This window comes from Mustelus asterias, unplaced genomic scaffold (assembly GCF_964213995.1).
Source record: "Mustelus asterias unplaced genomic scaffold, sMusAst1.hap1.1 HAP1_SCAFFOLD_35, whole genome shotgun sequence".
Classification (NCBI taxonomy): Eukaryota; Metazoa; Chordata; class Chondrichthyes; order Carcharhiniformes; family Triakidae; genus Mustelus; species Mustelus asterias.
The window spans coordinates 1,611,160-1,628,567 of NW_027590117.1; the positions used below are offsets into that span (position 1 = coordinate 1,611,160).

At 44.1% G+C, this 17,408-nt stretch overlaps 1 protein-coding gene and 3 non-coding genes across 4 annotated transcripts in view; 3 read left to right on the top strand and 1 right to left on the bottom strand.

Moving 5' to 3' along the window:
• The window catches only part of LOC144482281 (uncharacterized), a 319,714-nt gene that overhangs the window by 74,250 nt on the left and 228,056 nt on the right, over nt 1-17,408 (top strand). The window lies entirely within an intron of this gene.
• trnad-guc (transfer RNA aspartic acid (anticodon GUC)) lies at nt 675-746 on the top strand. The gene has a single exon. It is a non-coding gene; the product is annotated as a tRNA-Asp (tRNA).
• On the bottom strand, nt 13,186-13,257 carry trnaw-cca (transfer RNA tryptophan (anticodon CCA)). The gene has a single exon. It is a non-coding gene; the product is annotated as a tRNA-Trp (tRNA).
• Nucleotides 13,604-13,685, top strand: trnas-gcu (transfer RNA serine (anticodon GCU)). Its single transcript has one exon. It is a non-coding gene; the product is annotated as a tRNA-Ser (tRNA).

A 17,408-nucleotide genomic window follows, 5' to 3' on the forward strand; every position in this document is an offset into this window, starting at 1 on the left:
TTCGCTCATTTTCCAGTGGCTCACAGAATTATGCACCAATAAGATTTTAACTGAGGCAGCTTTGAGCAAATGTATCTATATCAGACAACTGATGAGATGGTCAAAGCCACAGAAATAATTTTTCCATGATCCTGTGAGATTGGGGATGATATTTTCTGTTTTTGCTCAATCCGCACCTACCTCGGGCAATACAAAAGACAATAGAATTAAAGAAAAGCATCTGAGCTGTAAAGCACTTTGGAAGTTCCAGCAGTTTGGAGAAAAAAAACGCATTTCTAGACAAGATAAAAGCAAAATACTGCCGCTGCTGGAATCTGAAACAACAAATGAAAATGCTGGAACATCTCAGCATGTCTGACATCATCTGTGGAGAGAGACGAGCTGAGATTGTCCAGATTGTTCAGATTTCAACACAGGCCGTCTTTCCTCCAGAATTAATAAGAACATGCAGTTTGAAATGAACGGCAAACGCACCTTTCTGTCTCCGCTTGATTCTAGTTTCTTTCATGCATCCATCTCATTCTCTTTCCTGCTAATCCAAAAGTCGGTTGGTGAAAGCCGCTGTTTGCTGCATGAAATGGGACTCCGTATTGGAGAAACGAACTGATCTCGTCCGAACTCAGTTGTCGCTCTGAAAGTGTAAGTGGCAAGTGTACCGTACGCAAAACATCGCTTCCTCGTTAGTATAGTGGTTAGTATCCCCGCCTGTCACGCGGGAGACCGGGGTTCAATTCCCCGACGGGGAGCTTGTTGCATTTTTATCATGTCAAATTGTACACTCTGGTCGACTGAAGTTTGGACATCAGAGAGGGACACAACAGACAAAAATTGTTCACATTATATTGAACCTGGGACGGTGGAATTTCGAAATACTACATCTGTTGGCCATATCATTTTGAAATCTAGCCGTACCCTGTAACTAAATTAAATCATTTAAATTATGATAAATCAGCAAGGCTATGTTTTTTAAGTGAATGTATTAGTGCCGGTTGGCATTTTATTTTGAACCAAGTGGCATTTTGAATCACTGTTGTTTCGGATAGTAAGAATTGAATATCCAGCATGCAGTCTGCATTGCACCTTTTGCTTGTACAGTGAGCATTAAACGCTTAGCACTCCCACTTTCCGATGTGCCTTCACCCGACAACATCTCCCTGCTCCGTCTCACAAGGCAGCCAACGTCGCACCTCCACTTTGTCTTTTGCCCATGGGAGGCTTATCGTGCCCAGTCCCCATTGTGTTTCACTTTGCTCAGTTTTATTGCCCAGATTGCATACAGTTCCAACTTTTCTATTCTCCATTAATAATAAATGAATAAATAGAACCATCCCTTGATTAAACACTATCAGCTTTTAGGGGGTCATTTTCATGAAGTGCTGTGTGTGATTCCCGCCTTTATGCTTCTGTACAAATTCAGTCAAAGAAAAATTACCCAAATATATCTTCAATTCTGCTTCTCACTCACAAAGAACTGAATGGGTGACAGATACAGTTTCAATAGTAGCTTTAAAAGGTAGAGAATGGATTTACAAATTTAAAATCCAAGGGCGACATCAATGCCTGAAGTGGTTTTCAGGCAGTGGCGACGAGAATAACAATGCACATTCTCAAATTTGGATTGTTCAGAACCATAGAATGGAGCCTCCATTGTGGATGAAGGGAAACTTTAAAATGTGCAGCTGTGCTGTGCTTCAGGAGCTTGTTTTCCAGAAATCTCCATTAATCGAAAATGCTGCCTCATCCGCTGAGAATTTCCAGCATTTTCTGTTTTTGTTTCAGATTTCCAGCTTCCAGCTTTGCGTTGTGTTCTGTGCAGCTGTTTCACTGGAACAGGGAACAGGTTCTGATCAGCCCTGTGACAGATAGAGTAGAATGTGTCTCCCGACTATCAAGCCTGCGAGATTTGCTTCCTGTTCTCTTTGTATAGTGGTTCTTATTTGAATAATTCTTCTGACATGCATCATGCGGCTTCTTCATTGTTTCGTTATATTTTCTATCTTCCTCATCATCCAGCTCTGGCTTTGGTTCCCCTCCCTTTCAACCTGATTGGAATGTACCGAGTCTGTACCTGAAATATCTCCTGAAAAATCACCATTGTCCTGTTACAGTTTTTCCTGTCAGATTTTGGCTCCATTTTACTCTCGCTCAATCCCAGCTCCTCCCGTTGAAGTTAGTCCTCTTCCCATTCAGAAGTGCTACTTTAGATTGTTCGTTGCTAATATCAAGCTTGTGATACAATGATCACTGTTACCCAAGTGACTACCCACAGACACTTGGATCATGCAGTCAACCTTCCTGTCAGTCTGTGTGAGAATGGAATTAATTCTGTATCTGCAATGGCTGATCTGCCTCCAGATTTGCTGCTCTATTTCTTTGTCACCACACCTACCTTTTTCCCTTCTCTGTCTTTTCTCTTCACATTGTATTGAATAGCAATCGCCCGGTTCACTCCATTTCTAAGCCACATTGTCATCATTGCCAGTGTATTGTATTCCCAAATGGCTATTTGTGCTTCTAACTCACCAACCTGATACACCACACTGTGTGATTACACACATGCATTCTAAACCTGTCCTTGTATTCCTCTTAGATTCCTTCTTCATCTACTCTGATCTTATATGGCCCTACATCTTCCTCGAGATATTCCTCCTTTCTACTTCTATACACTGATGTCTATCCCCCTGCCAGGTTAGTTCAGACGAGTGACCTCCCCATGAGGACACAGGCATTGAGTACAGAATCATGCAAGTTATGCTGAGCCTTTAGAAAGTTTTGATTGTACCACAGCTGCAGTATTGAGTCCAGTTCTGCTCAGCACCCTTGAGGAAACACGTGAGGATCATTCAGCTGGTGCAGAGGAGATTAACCAGAATGGTTTCAGCAATGAGGCTTTTAGCCACAAGGTTTGGTTGGAGAAGCTGGGGTTGATCTTTTTGGAGCAAAGCAGATTGAGGGGGAGATCTAATAGAGGTGGACAGGATTATGCCAGGTGTAGATCAAGTCGACAAAGAAATGCTGATCCCATTCGCTGAGAATGCAAGGACTAGGGTGCACAAGTTGAAGGTTTTGGGATGAGACAGAGAGGGGATGTGTGTGGAAGAACTTCTCATGCAGCGAGTAACAACCTGGAAGTCGCTGCCTCTGAGGGTGGAATCAGAGATGATGAATAGTTTGAAAGATGAATTGGGATGGACATTTGAGGGAAATAAACTGATAGGGCTCTGGGGATAGAGCAGGGGAGTGAGACTGACTGGATTGTTGCATGGAGAACCAGCATGGACTGGATGTGGTTCCAGAGATATATTTTAAATCCACAATCAGTCAGAGCAGGAGAGACAGACATTGTTTCCATGTCACCCCAACTCAGTACCACTGACAGAGAGATACATAAATCCCAGTCCAAATTCTCACCCACTATCAGATTGTCAATGTGTCAGTCCTAAAATATTGCAGCATTGGCTGCAATTAAATTAAATGCCAGATACAACTGAATGATAGGATAACCTGAGACACCAACTGTGATCATTAAAATAAGAATACATATAAATTTGATGAGTGCAGATTGAGATACAGATCACATACCCAACCTGATGCCTCATAGAGTGTATGGCAGATATTATATTCTAACAGTGAAAGCTAAGCTCAACATTCAAGTATAAAGTTCTTACAACCAGAGTGAATGATGAAAGCATCAATTTGATTAATAAAATTTGAATAACACTTTCTTTGACTTTGCAACGATTGTGAGATGAAAAGATCCATGGTCCTTCCCAATTGTGTTCAAATAGAAAGTGATTTAATACTCGGCCAAATTCTCAATAATTCCATTAAAACCCACAACATTAATGGTCTGTTTCTGTGCTGAAATTTCAACGTGGAATGAACTCAGATTGTTAAACAGTCACAGAGCCTGAGGTTATGTAATGAATCCCGCACTGTCAGAGCAGCAGAGGCGACAGATTCAGAATCATTCTCGAGCACATGTTCATTACCAGACACTGACAGAGACAGACTGTTACTGATCTCACTGACAGAACCTGATCCTGAATGACACTAATCAATCTGACACACATATATGGTTCCACTGACATGGTCAGAAATCATCACAAACCCACATAGACTGCCGAATGTGCACAAACAGCACATGTTTCTTCAGAAGGAACTCTTCAAATGCAGCTAATGAAAACTTACTCCAACTTATAAATCAAAGAAAGGGTTTGATAAAGAAGCATCATTACTCCAAACTCGGGGTCTCGCCTGGGCCAATCCAAGCTCTCCAAAATTCTGCACAGTTCCTTATTTATAGGGAATCAGCTGGTCAGCTGACTATTACATCACTTTAATTGGTTCCATGGTTCACTGGGTCAGCTGACCCTTACATCTTGTTCCCTTTTGTCTCATTACATCCAATCAAAGTTGTCACCGGTTACATTCTAACAACACACACCCATTAAAGAGTGGGAGTTACAGGCCCACATTTTCAAACCGGTTTACCACATTCCCACGGAGGATCACTGAATTATACTAAAATAATCCCACACTCACATCCAGCACCAGATGCTGACAGACACAGCATGAATTCCACATTCACATACAGCACCAGAATCTGATGTGCGTAATCAACATAGTCAAACTCACAGAGAGACACACTTGTTACACGACTGAAAGAGGATTTTTGGCCTGTCAAGTTCTGGCTCTCCAAGTGAGTAACACACCTCGGGCCATTCATCCACCTTCTCCCCACATATCTGCACATTCTTCATTTTCAGGCAATAATCCAATTCTTTCTTGAAGGCCTCGATTGAAGCTGCCTCTCATGCACTGTCAGTCCCCACATCCCACACCATAACCACTCGCTGTAGGAAGAAGTTTCTCCTCATGTATCCATTCCTCCCTTTCCCAATTCCCTTAAATCTGTTCCCTTTGCTTCTCAACCCATCCAACAATGGGGACAGTTGTTCTCTGTCAACTCTGTCCAGACTCCTCATGATTCTGAATACTGTTATCAAATCTCCTCTCAATCTTCTCGGCTCCAAGGAACGTGGTCCCAACTTCACCAGTTTATCTCAATAACTGAAGTTCCTCATATTTCACAATGTGTCTCACTTACACAGGCCAGAGGCAGCATATAATTATATGCAGGGCCCTGACAATTGATCCCAATCTCACAGACAGTACCACCGACTGACAGAATTAATCCCACTCTCACAAACAGCACTGAAGATAAGAAGATGCAGAATTGATGTCAAAGATTCCCAGATTTTGAGAATGATCTCCAAATTCCCATTCAATGCGAGTAGCTGACAGATACAGACTGAATTCCACTATCACATTGAGCAGCGGAGCACACTCAATGCCACAGACTGAAAGACATTCAATCAATATCACACTGATTCACACTGCCAGAGACTGACAAATACAGGATGAATCTCACAGATGGTTACAAAGACTGATAGATACAGAATAAACCCAGCCCTCTCAAAGTGGCCGAGAAGGACAGCTACAACATTAATCCCAAACTGGCATATCATCCCAGGGAGTGAATGAATCCTGCACTCACTCTCAGCCCCCACTAACTGGCAAATACACAATGAGTCTCCAACACTACCACAGACAGAATGACTCCATCAGTCGCATAGTCCCCGTGACTAAAAGATACAGAATGATCCTCACCTTCACACCCGAACAGAGAGTAAATCCCACACTCTCGCACTGTATCAGCGAGTGAGTAAATCCCACACTTCACACACTGTATCAGACAGAGTGTAAATCCCACACTCTCACACTGCATCATCCAGTGAGTAAATCCCTCACTCTCGCACTGTACCAGAGTGAGTAAATCCCACATTCGGATACTGTATCAAAGTTCCAGGGACCCAGGTTCAATTCCACCTTGGGTGATTGTCTGTGTAAAGTTTGCACATCCTCCCCTTGTTTGCGTTTCCTCCCATGCTCCAAATGTTAAGTGGATTGACCATGCTAGATTGCCCCTTAAGTGTCCCAAATATATTGGTTAGGGGGATTAGCAGGATAAATATGTGGGGTTACCAGGATAGGTTCTGGGTGAGATGCTGTGTCAGAGTCTGTGTAGACTCGATGGGCCAAATGGCCTTCATCTGCACTGTAAGGATTCTATGACAGTTAAGGCTGAAATAGACAAACTTTGGTTTCTCAAAAAATCAAGGAGTAAAATGGGGTTGAAGCTGAAGATCTGAAACACTATAAGCTGCTACTACGCCCACATCTGGAGCCTGAATCCACAGTTTGGAATCCACATTTTCAAAGAGAAATACAGCTCATAGATTGCAAAGACATGTTACCAGGGAAATGGAAGGAATGTGGGGAATATTTTATGAGGGATTAAGAGATTTTGGATTGCAATCTTTAGAGAAGGCTGATTTATGGTTCAGTTCAAGTTTATAAATTGATACATTTTAATTTGACATGGAAGTACTCGATGAAAGGTCTGGTACGGGGAAGTTCCGAACAACAAAGGGACCTTGGCGTGTTTGTTCATAGATCTCTGAAGGCAGAAAGGCAGGTTAATAGTGTGATGAAAAAGGCATATGGCACATTCACCTTTATCAATCGGGGGAGAGATTACAAAAGCAGAGAGGTCATGATTGTGGTGAACCACTGTTACTACATGTATGTACCTGGACACACCCATGCTGCAACTGGCCCGAGACTCCTCCCTTTCCACCTGGGACCCCTCCCTTTCCACCCAGAGTGAGGTATAAAGGTGATGGTCCCTCCTTCTTGCCTCAGTTCAGACCAGGTCAGCTAAAAGGGTGTGCTCCTGTTCTCAGAGAATAAAAGCCTATTAATTTTCCCTCACTCTCAGAAGTCTCCGCGTTGTAATTGATAGTGCATCAATGATGTATAGAGCTTCGGTGAGGCCACAGCTGGAATTGTGTGTGCAGTCCTGGTTGTCACATTATAGAAAGGATGTGACTGCATTGGAGGGGGTGCAGAGGAGATTTACCAGGGTGCTGCCTGGGATGGAACATTTAAGTTATGAAGAGAGGTTGGATACACTTGGGTTGTTTTTGTTGAAGCAGAGAAGACTGAGGGGGCAACCTGATTGAGGTGTTTAAGATTGAGGGGAATGGACAAGGTGGATAGGGAGCAGCTGTTCCCCTTAGTTGAAGGGTCAGTTACGAGGGGACACAAGTTAAAATTGAGGGGTGTGAGGTTTAGGGGGGAGTTGAGAAAAAATGTTTTTATCCAGAGGGTGGTGACAGTCAGGAATGCACTGCCTGGGAAAGTGGTGGAGGCGGGGTGCCTCACATCCTTTAAAAAGTACCTGGATGAGTACTTTGCATGCCATAACATTCAAGGCTATGGGCCAAGTGCTGGCAAGTGGGATTAGGTGCCCAGGTCAGAGCATTTCATGCATCGGTGCAGACTTGATGAGCCGAAGGGCCTCTTCTGCACTGTAATATTCTGTGATACATGGCCTTACTATCCAAGCTTGAAAAGTTCTTTACTCACAGTTACTGTATTTTGTGTGTCATAATAAACTACAGAAATTTGGTTCATGTCTCAATAGTCAATTTGTTTATCCCACATAGAATTGTTGATATTTCAAAAGCGTTGCCTGATTCTGTGGTGAATGCTGAAAATGCAGTGACTTTTGGAAAACCTGTCAGAAACATAGTGTGATTTCTATTTATGTATTGTTTGATGTTGTTGCCGTTCTTGTTTTTAATACTGTGACTGTGTGGCAATCAAGATAAAGAAATGCGTCATGATCGAACTGAATGGTGGAAAAGAGTCAATGCGCCTTGTGGGGGGGCCAAGGATAGATCCTTGGGTGATTCGGGAGGTAACAGCACAGGAGTGAGAGGAGAAACCATTGCGGGTGATGTTGTGCTTACGACCAGAAAGAGAAGAATGGAACTGGGGAGTGCCATCTTACCCAGCTGAACAATCTCTCCACCTGTCCCCCACTATTGACATAGTTGACTGCACCATCCTGCTCCAATACTTTCCCACTGTCAGGTCAGTGTTCACAGCAGATGAAGATGTTAATGTACCTGACAACCTGAGGAAACTAATGATGAATGAAGGGCTGGGCCTCAGGGAACGAGTGTAGAGAAAGCTGGAGTTCTCAATCATCTTCGTCTCGGCCGGCAGCTCCTCCATCTCAATGTGTGTGTTGAGATCAGGCCATTCTGCTCAGTCAGGAACATCCAGACTGACTGCAAGAGAGAGAGAGGCTGAAATTAGAACCAAACAATGAGCGAGACCCACTGAGAGTAACCAAGCCCTGGCCCCAGACACAGGGCACTGAAAGATCCCAGTATTTCTCCCTGGCCGATGCAGAGTGAGGTTCTCTAACCCGGTGTGGCACTGCGCCCCACACAAGAACACAGGAAGATCCCAGTCTCTGTGCTGATTGGTGTGACGGGGTTTGCAGCGCCGAGACTGGGGAGCTGCAGCGTGACATGTTTACACAGGAAGCCGCCATTCGAAACCCTGAGCTGCGGATTGACAGCCGGGCGGGATTCCCGCTGCCAAAACCCTTCCCCCATTCGAAGCCCCACCGCCGGCTCAGGATCTGGGCCCGGGGACTGAAGCCACTGGCCGGACATTTACCGCCGCCCAGTGTCTGATGGGATCAGTGTATTCCCCGCCCTCTGTCCAATCACAGCCACCGACCTGTGACCGACAGCTGAGAAAACCAATCGGTAATTGAGTCATTTCTGTTATCCAATAGACGCTCTGCGCTGATTGAGTGATGGCTGCATCATCCAATCAGTGAGCTCAGTCTGTCTGAAATGTGCGCAAACAATGGAAATGACGTTTTAATCTTGACCAATAGAGCGACATGCTTCAAACAACACCCGCCCACATCACGATTGACATCGGCCTGAACCAATCGAAGAACGCCGCTGTAACACATACACCAATCGGAATGCGGCGCTGTTGTTCGGCTCCGGCAACGTCACTCTCAGCCCAGCGTCATTGCGTCATACAATTCGATCCACGGCTAAAACCAATGAGAAATCAGACAGCTGGAGGCGGGTAAAGAATCCTTAAAGCGGAACCGCTATTAGAATTACGGTTGTACAACTCTAATTTACTTACGATAGTTAAAGCAACAACAGGATTAGTGAAAGTCAGAGCGTGAGAGAAGTAGAACTCGGGGGAAAGGAAGGAGGAAATAAATGTAGGAAACGCGATAGAAATGAAAGGAGAGGAAAGGAAAATGGAGGCAGTGAGGTTTAGAGAGGGAATTCTGGAGCTGAGTCCCTGAGAATTGACAGCATAGCCATCACTGGTGGAGTGAATCGATGATGTGGAGATGCTGTTTCTGGGGGTGTTTCCGAGTCGGGAATGGTGGAAATTATCTTTAGTTTTCTGCATGTTGCAAACGAAAGTCTCATCTGCTTCTCAGAAGGAATGCTCAGTGAGCTGGGGTTAAATTTCTGAGTTAGCACCCACACAAGCTTTACCTGCAGCCTGGAGCTCAATTACTGAAGCGGGATTTTGTCTTTCTCATCAGGACGATGCAGGCTGAACAGGTGCAGCGTTGCAGTGAGGAAAATGAAAAAGAGAATTGGTGCAATGACACAACCTTATTTGGCTGCAGTTTTTAGTGAACGGGGTTTGTGTTGGTTCACTGGGTTAGGATCACTGACTGCATGTATTTGTGGAGTGTTTTAGGTTCATTTATTAACATCGCAAGTAGGCTTACATTAAAACTGCAATGAAGTTACTGTGAAAATTCCCTAGTCGCCACACTCCACACTTCGGATACACCGAGGGAGAATTTAACATGGTCAATGCACCTAACCAGCGCATTTTTCGGACTGTGGGAGGAAAATGGAGCACCTGGAGAACACTCACGCAGACACAGGGAAACATGTAGACACTGCACAGATAGTGATCCAAGCCGGGAAGCAAACCCAGGTCACTGGCGCTGTGAGGCAGCAGTGCTCACCACTGTGCCACCATGGGGAGAGGGTGGTGACACATGTCCATGAGAAGCCAAGTCTGACGATAATAGCGAGAGTCATACAGTACAGAAGAGGTGCTTTGACCCATCACATCTGCACCAATAAACCTACATTAAATCTACAAGTATTCCTACCTTCCAGCACTTGGCTCGTAGCATTGAAAGTTATGACATTTCAAGTGTTCATCCACATACTTTGTAAAATTAGTGAGTTTTCCCACCTCTACTACTTCTCCAGGCATTGCAATCCAGACTCTGACCATGCTTTGGATGAAAAAATGTTTCTCTCAAATCCCCTCTAAACTTTCTGCCCCTCATCTTAAAATTCTGCTTCCTTGGTATCAACCCTGCAACTGAGAGGAACAGCTGCTTCCTATCCACCCTTTCCATAACCCTCATACTGTTATATACCTCAATCAGGTCTCCCCTCAGCCTTCTCTGCTGTAAAGAAAATGACGCGAGCCAATATAGTCTCTCTTCATAGTTCAAATTCTCCATCCCAGTCAACATCCTGGTGAATGGCCTCTGCACCCTCTCCAGTACAATCATATCCTTTCTCCAGTGATTTGACCAGAACTGCACTCAGTGCTCCAACTATGGCCTCACCAAAGTTTTGTATCGGTCCAACATTGTCTTGCTGCTCTTATAATCATACATTAGTACAGCATCACTCATGTTTCATGCATCTTTGCAACTCACAGAGTGAAAGGCTCTTTTATCATCAAAAACTACAATGTATGGCAGCTGGAGCTTTCCCTTGTATTTTCAGGGATCTAGGAATCAGTGGATCATCTAGAGATAGAACGAAAAGAATATTTTCACAGTATTTATTCACATGGTACTAACATCAGATTGCAGTAGTTATGAGCCGACTGCGTGGCCTTATGGATAAAGTGTCTGACTTTGGTGCTTGTAGTAATGATATCAGAAAATTGCAGGTTTGAGTTCTGTCACGGTCGTTTCTGGTGGAGCTTCCTGGGAACCGATCTCCCACGTGATATTAAATCCAAATTTTCTTCCAAACATTGCAGGGTGCTTTCTCAGAATGTAGGTCCTTGTTATTTTATTAATTCAATTCTAAAATAATCTTAGCTCTGAACAATTCCACAATATCTGTTTGATCTGGATAAATTATTGATGTTCCCAACTAGAGCAAAATGCTTTGTATTGATTGGGTGATTGAAGTTCTGTGGAGGCAATTCTAATTTCCTCAGGACGAGGTTTAATAATGAGCTGAATGAAGTGTTTTTGTTTACAGGGATGAAAGGTTATGTCACTGGGCTGGTAAACCAGAGGCCCGCACTGATCTTTGGAGGCATGGAGTAAGTCCCACCATGGCAGCTGGTGAAATTTAAATTAACTGATTTGATACACAGAATCATTGATCAAAAACAGAAACAGGAGTAGGCCATTCGGCCGAAATAAGTCTGGACTTGAAACCAAGCCTCAGAAATGGCGGCCTTGAAATTCCTGTTGATTGGTTTCCCACAGGAAACATTTTAACTGAACAACAGAGAACATTTCACACAACAGGAAACACCTTTGCAGAACAGAAAATAAAAATTCTGCCCAAGATGGCTCATATTTACATAACCGGGAATCTGGTCAGACCCCATTTGGAATATTGTGAGCAGTTTTGGGCCCCATATCTAAGGAAGGATGTGCTGGCCTTGGAAAGGGTCCAGAGGAGGTTCACAAGAATGGTCCCTGGAATGAAGAGCTTGTCGTATAAGGAACAGTTGAGGACTCTGGATCTGTATTCCTTCGAGTTTAGAAGAATGAGGGGGCATCTTATTGAAACTTACAGGATACTGCGAGGCCCGGATAGAGTGGGCATGGAGAGCATGTTTCCACTCGTAGGAAAAATTAGAAACAGAGGGCACAACCTCAGGCAAAAGGGACGATTCTTTAAAACAGAGATGAGGATGAATTTATTCAGCCTTGGAGTGGTGAATCTGTGGAACTCTTTGCTGCAGAAGGCTGTGGAGGTCAGGTCATTGCGTGTCTTTAAGACAGAAATAGATAGATTCTTGATTAATAAGGGGATCATGGGTTATGGGGAAAAGGCAGGATAATGAGGATGAGGGAAATATATGATTGAATGGTGGAGCAGACTCAAAGGTCCAAGTGGCATAATTTACACAACAGGGATGAATTTGACACAACCACAGAAAAGATCTGTCAACGGCAGAGACACAGTTTCACAACAGAGAGAACAGTTACACAGCAGAGAGTGCAGTTACACTTACATGAAATTAATTTTAAAACAAGGTCTATCTTTATGTAACAGAAGATCCCTTTTCAAACATAATCAGTTGTTCCATCTCAGTATCTTGTTGGTTTGTTGGGTACCTTCTCTGTCTATCGCTCTGTGTGTGTCCTGATCATCTCTTACTGCTTCTCTGTGTGTCTTTCTCTGTCTGTTTGATTCGGGCTGATGTTAAGTGTTATTGTCCAGCCAGGGTGCGCTTCCCAACACGTGGGTCTTGTTTGAAATACAAATACAATGAATAGTTTCCTCTCACCCATGCAACAGGAATAGACAGGAAGCGGCAACGTTTCGGGGCAGAGTGGCTGGACCCATAACCCAGAGGTTGATGGATCGAAACCATCATCTGCTATCATGTTCTCACGAACATCAAATCATAACATTCGGCTGCTGCCCAAAGGTAAATCTGGGTTTTCTCGACAGTAAATTTGTTTCATCATCTTGATTTTCATTAACTGGGAACACAGCGCATATGTCCCAGGTTCACAGGAAGTAGTCTCACAACACCAGGTGAAAGTCCAACAGGTTTATTTGGTAGCATGAGCTTTCGGAGAGTTGCCCTTTCATTAAATGGTTGGACAGCTTATTCAGCCAAAAGCACGGGATTAATTCCTGTATCGGTTGAGATTGTTCATGAAGGCCCGGCTTCGAAGCCTTGTTCCTCTCTTGACGTGTGAATCATCCTGTTAAATCGCCACAGTCAGCTGTCTCCTTTGATGACCCATAGGAACATCTGAGTCTGTGGACCTTGCTTTAATTTTGCAAGCAATGAACACCTCACAACTCTGACACATTGTTTCAGATATAAAACTGTGCAAAAACAAAACTGAGCATGCGAACCGGAAGCATCCCTAAAATATCATTTCTACCATCGTTTTGAAATTTTTCATTTCGGGAACAATCGCAAACAATCAACTTTACCAAGATAAAAATCCGACGTAGAAAAGCTTCATGAGCCTGACGTGATTTGAACACGCAACCTTCTGATCTGGAGTCAGACGCGCTACCGTTGCGCCACAAGCTCAGACTGCTTGCTGCATTTTACATCCGGGTTATGTTCGGTGAATTCAAAATCAAACTGGGACGAGGGAATGGAACTGTCTCTCTCTTTACTTTCTGTGGTTACACATCGAATGGAAGAGTAGCAGCGAACCGGATTAACAAGAAAGCAGCAACACAGCATTATCCTGTGGGAGAAATATGTTCTTTGTTACGGGTGTTAAAACACCCTGGTTTGGTGAGAAGTCAAAAGAGAAAACGCTAGAAAATCTCAGCAGGTCTGGCAGCATCCGCAAGGAGAGAAAACAGCTGACATTTCAAGCCCAGACATTTCGAGCCCTTTGTCAAAGCTTGGTGAGAAGTCATAGCGTGACGAGGTGGCCGAGTGGTTAAGGCGATGGACTGCTAATCCATTGTGCTCTGCACGCGTGGGTTCGAATCCCATTCTCGTCGGTGATGGTTCGTTCAGTGTTTTGAGGTTCACGGAACCAAGATGAAGTTTGAACACACAGGCTTGAGAAAATAGTCCAGAACAATTCCATATTCTCATCATCTGAGAAACTCGATCTGACAGTCAATTCAAATCAGGGCACCTGCTTTGGGCACGAGTTTGCCACCATGTCAACATGTGGTTTCAGAAGCTCCAAAGCAGACGCCAGTGGCAGATTTTGTCTTTCCAGAATCGGCAGGTCAGCCATGAAAATTAATGCTGCATTCGCTGGTTTGGCCATGCTAAATAGCCCCTTAGTGTCAGGGGGTAAACATATGGGGTCACGGGGATTCATTCTGGGTGGGATTGTTGTCGGTGTAGGCTTGATGGGCCGAATGTCCTCCAAGTTCGAGGCGGCAGTTTCGCTTCTCTGAGAAGATTGACACACCAGTTCCTAATTTCTTCAAATTTTACCCAGAAAGCTGACTCCGATGAGATTCGGACCCACAACCTTTGAACATTTCACAAGACAATGACTAGCAGTCTAACATGCTGGTACCCACTGCCGCAACAGGTCCACAGCAGACGCCATTTCCCTGGCCCTGCACTCAACCCTGGAACACCGAGATAACAAGGATACCTCTGTCAGACTCCTATTTATTGACTGCAGCTCAGCCTTCAACACCATTATTCCCACGAAACTCATCTCCAAACTCTGTGGCCTGGGCCTCAGCACCTCCCTCTGCGACTGGATCCTGAACTTCCGAACTCACAGACTTACCTCGAATGGACTTACTTTGCATGAAGTTGATCTTTCTCTCCACCCTCGCTATGACTGTAACACTACATTCTGCACTCTCTTGTTTCCTTCTCTATGAATGGTATGCCTTGTCTATATAGTGCACAAGAAACAATACTTTAACAATACTTTTTCACTGTATGTTAACACATGTGACAATAATAAATCAAATGAAATCAAATCAAAAATGCCATTCTTTGTGCCACAGAGACATTGCTGCAGCAACTATTCCCCGTTCCCATCTGGCAATTTCTGATGTCGTCGAACAGACAGTTGAAAAGTTCAGCAATTGGGCAGCGATTACATTTCAAAAATACTTTATCATCATTAAAATATTTTGGGACGTCCTATGGTTGTGAAAAGAGCTACAGAAATTCCAGTCGAACTCCGAAAGGACACAGACAGGTTGGTGGAATGGGAGGACATGTGGCAGATGATGAATGAAGTGATTCATTTTGGTGGGAATAACACAAAGCGACAATATAAAATAAAGGATTTAATTCCAAAAGGGGGTGCAAGAACAGCAGGACATATTTGGACATGTGTATATGTCATTGAAGGTGGCAGGACAGTTTTTAAGAGCCGTTAATAAAACATACTGTATCCTCCAGTTTATAACTGAAAACAAGAAGTTTATACAAATTTACGGCAAAGAAAATGCAGATGTGCTGTTAGATATTTTCAGCCTTGCTCCTCGCCTGAGGTGTAGTAACCCTGAGGCTAAATCAACACCATTAAGCTCTCCCTGTTGAGATGGGGAACAGCGGATGGTCATTTGGGATTATGGTAACTTTACCTTTATATCTGTGCCATATTCAGAATATGTTTTGCATTATCTGCTGATTTTCGAGGATTGGGATCTTTCTGATTCTGTTGGTAGAACTGTGCGTGTACAAGCAATTTGTTCTGGCGGTCAGCTCCCGGAACAGTAAACTAGTTTGGAATCCATCCTGTATTTGCAAACTCTGGGATTGTAAACAAGTTGATGGATCTCCTCATTCTGAATCTTCAATGCATTTTTTCAGCGTCCCTGACTGGGCTTGCATTTTTTAAAAATTAATTCATGGGACATGGGTGCCACTGGCTGACCAGTATTTATTGCCCAACTCTAGTTGCCTGCGGGCAATTGAGAGTCAACCGCATTGCTGTGGCTCTGGAATCACATATCGGCCAGACTGTGTAAAGACGGCAGATTTTGGTCCCTCGAGGACCAGATAGATTAATACAACAATCGACAAAGGTTTCATAGTCATCAGGAGATCCTTAATTCCACATATTTTTTATTGAATTCAAATTCCACTGCCTTGTCAGGATTTGAACCCGGGTCCCCAGAATACGAGCTAAGTTTCAGATTTCAGCGATGATACCACAAGGCCAAGGTCTCCAAATTTCCTTTGAACTGAGTGGCTTGGTAGGCCACCTCCGAGGGCCAACAACATTGTTGTGGGTCGGGAGTTGTATGTAAGCCAGTCCAGGTAAGAATTCCTTCCCTGAAGAGCATTAGTGCTTTAGTTGTCTTTTTTTACGAAAGTTGATTCAAGGCCATTAATTCCAGATATTTTTATTGATTTTGAATTTCGCCATCTGTCGTGGTGGGAGATGTGTGAGTGTTGGTCTGTGAGAGCTTGTGTGGGTGTGTGTGTGTGTGTGAGAGAGAGAGAGTGATGGAGATTCACTCATTTTCAGTGAATGTGAATTAACCCCTTATATTCATACACGGACACTGTGATCCCCTTGCCGTTGCGAATTCCTAAGAAGTAATTATACCACTTATATCCGTTGTCGTAGCGTCTGCATGGTTTCCCCAATGTGTCATGCCTCGGGACATCCTTTCCTGCAGCGTATCAGGTACCTGCAGACGCTACGACAACGGATGAATGAACACCGCTCGACAATCACCAGGCAAGACTGTTCTCTTCCTGTGGGGGAGCACTTCAGCAGTCACGGGCATTCAGCCTTGGATCTTCAGGTGAGCGTTCTCCAAGGCGGCCTTCACGACAACGAAAGCGCAGGGTCGCTGAGCAGAAACTGATAGCCAAGTTCCGCACACATGAGGACGGCCTAAACCGGGATGTTGAATTTATGTCACATTATCAGTAACCCCCACAGCTTTCCCCCTGATCTTGCAGAATCTTACTAGCTGTTCTGTCTGGAGACAATACACATCTCTTTAACCTGTGTTTAATGTTCCCTCCACCCACATTATCTTTACCTTTGAGACCTGGCTGGCTGTAGAGATTTGCATTCTAATTAGTATTCTGTAACTTGATTTCTGTGTCTCTGTGCACTGTTGGAGAACAGATTTTCACTCCATCTGACGAAGGGGCAGCGCTCCGAAAGCTTATGGTATTTGCTACCAAATAAATCTGTTGGACTTTAACCTGGTGTTGTGAGACTTCTTACTGTCCTTTCCCTCTGCCTGACATGATGATTCTTCACTCAGATCTCTGCACAATATGAGAGGAAATCTTTCAGGCTCCTTTTATACAGCCCGCCCCGACCTGACTGAGGAAGGCGGAGTGAGAGCAGAGAGGGGAGGAGACAGAGTGAAGATTAAACACAGAGCGGGAGGGAGGAGAGAGCCGGACTGACACACACACACAGAACGGCCCCTGATCTTTCAGCTCCACCTCCAGTTTCTGCAACCGCCAATTTCAACCCGTTTATTAACAATGGAAGCGAAACACAGCTCCCCAAACAAACCCGTCACAAACAAGTGTTTCCACAAACCCGCAGCTTTGAAATATGGAATCAAAGAGAAAATGCTGCAAATAATCAGCAGCTCCGGCAGCTTTTGTGAAGAGAGAGAGAGACAGAGTTAACGTTTCGGGTCGTGACTTTGTTCTTTTGTGTTTTTAAACCTGGTCCCGTAATAATTCCCAGTCAGTAATATTCCGACCTAAACACAATCGATTCTATAGCAAGAATCTTCCTCCGGAACATCCTC